This window comes from Siphateles boraxobius, unplaced genomic scaffold, assembly GCF_051911475.1.
Source record: "Siphateles boraxobius isolate OS27281-9 unplaced genomic scaffold, OSU_SipBor_1 345, whole genome shotgun sequence".
Classification (NCBI taxonomy): Eukaryota; Metazoa; Chordata; class Actinopteri; order Cypriniformes; family Leuciscidae; genus Siphateles; species Siphateles boraxobius.
Genome location: NW_027508970.1, coordinates 135,001 through 137,500, shown reverse-complemented (window position 1 = coordinate 137,500; position 2,500 = coordinate 135,001). Strand labels below are relative to the sequence as shown.

Below are 2,500 nucleotides of genomic sequence, written 5' to 3'. Positions count from 1 at the left end.
TACTGTCACACAGATCATGCTCTTCCTCAGTGTTTCTGTCTCGTCTCCAGCACTTGATTTAAAACCCTCTGGGGCTCTTCGTCAAATCGGTTCAATGGTCCTGAAATAAATATTCACACTTGTGCTCCTCGCGGTCAGAGACGAGCGCATTGGAAACGAATGAGAGAGTTTCCTCTAGTGGAAGCGTTTGGAACTGCAGCCGAACAACATCTCACTGAAAGAGCATTTACTGAGATATCAGCTCACATTCACAACACAGCTTGTTAAGATTTATGGCTTTGATTTGTTCACAGTTCTAGAGTAAAACATGTTTTTTGGGAAATATACATTTCATATTTTAAAATAGTATTTTTCATAACAATAAACGCAAAATTCTGTAACTTTTATAAGTTCACTTTTAAAACTTGTTTCACTTCAGCAATAATCTGCCATGTTGACTTTGAAAAGAGAAACTTCAGTCTGTGCTTTAAAGCGTTCAAGATTTACCACAGTTTAAGCTGGAAATTACATTTTCAGGTCTATGATCAAAAAGTGAATGAATGGATTATAAATACAGCGTAAATATAATTTGAACAAAAATAAATAAAAAAACATTATCAAACTAAAATATAGTACATTCATTTCTGTCCTTTTTGACCGACCAGAGAAGAGCACCAGAGGGTTAAAGCAAGACACATTTACTGGAGAAGAAGCAAATGACTGAAGATGTTACGTCTTCTTTCTGAAACTGAGGAAGAACAGTTTCGGGAATCGCATGGGAGAGGCGTGATCACTCGTGAATGATCATTGGCTGTAGACGTTTCCACAGGTCTGAGATCAGCGCTGTGTGTGTGTTCTCGTCACACACACGATCCAGACAGAGTCAGACCCGTGCTTCAGCTTCAGGACTTCATTATGTGCACCTTAACTTAATGTTCAGTTCGGAGAAGAGGTGTCCATCTGAGATTGACTCAGACCTAATGAAGTCTGCAGTCCTCAGGGAACAGAACATGCCAGTCTGGTTCTACAGGATAAAATCAAGCATTTCCTGATTGGACCTGATTAGACTGAAAAAGAACAGAAATGAACAAATAACAGCAGTAAACACAATATAACACTCTGCCAAGACTTATTCAACACAATGAGACGTGTTTTAATATGGCAGAGCGAACACAACCTCCACTCTGATGACACACACACACACACACACACACACACACACACACACACACACACACACACACACACACACACACACACACACACACACACACACACACACACACACACACACACACTGAATCTTCATGGATGGAAACAGAAATTAGCTTCACATATGTACAGTCTTTCTTCATATGGACACTATTGACCTAGTGGACTTTTAAAAGACAAACTTCATTTTTTTCTGTTAAGGACTTGATGTGTCCTCAGTCCAATCCTAAAATCATGCTTTAATATTTTCTGCATACTTCCACCAAATTACAGCTTAATTAGAAATAGCACACAATAAAAATATTCTGTTTAGCTGATATTTACCCTGATTTTCTCTTCATATGTCATCTCAATCTCTTAACTGTCGTCTCTTTAGTAAAAGCCCGGGGGGGGGGGGCTTGTTTTACAAGTATAAATAATATTTCAGTTTTCTACTTCAAAATGTCATATTTAACTCAGTGTGTTAGTTGCTGTTTCTTTGTAATAATTAATTGTGGAATTTACTAGTAATTTCTGAGTGAAATTTCTACAATAATTGTTTTGTAGCAGTAGCTGTATATAATAAAATATAATAGGGCAAAATTGTTGCTTGAGATATAAATTATGCTGTAGTGTTTATTAAAAGTTTAGTTTTGGAATGAGTAAAACAATAAATTAATATATACCATTAAAAACGTATAAGAAACAAAATGTGAAGAAATGAAGGTAAAAAAATCTTTGGATTTATATTCACATGGGATGAAAGAATGGAGTGTAAACGTGTGTATTATAGTTGAAGAAACACCCTTACACACACACACACACACACACACACACACACACACACACACACACACACACACACACACACACACACACACACACACAGATTGAATAAGGTGAAGAATGGTTCAGTATGGCTCCAGTAATTGTTAGATAGTGGCTCAGAGATGCGATCGATTTCACTTTCGTTCTCTTGCTCTTTCTGTCTCTGCTCTTGTAATTGTAATTGGAACGAATGTCTTGTCACCTGCAATAAGAGTGATTGTAATTGGCTGCTGTGGCTGGGGGGCGTGTCCTCTGTGATAATGCCTGTTGCTTTTGGCTGACGGTGTGAATCCAGAGAGGAAACAAAAGGGGAAATCTTTTACCCAAGACTGAATTCAATTACACACTGGAGTCTTTATTCTCTTTATTCTCCTTTCCAGAACAAACGAGGAACAGTTTGGGTTCAGAATCACTCCTTTGTTGGTTTAGCTTGACAAAACTCCTTAAAAACCGTCCAATCAGAAACCAGCAGACCGCCTTTTTGTTTCAACGGTTTTAATGA

General features: G+C 37.7%; 1 protein-coding gene across 1 annotated transcript in view; it reads left to right on the top strand.

Moving 5' to 3' along the window:
- LOC143702179 (neurexin-2-like) overlaps positions 1–2,500 on the top strand; it is an 84,004-nt gene that overhangs the window by 348 nt on the left and 81,156 nt on the right. The gene's annotated exons all lie outside the window — the stretch shown is intronic.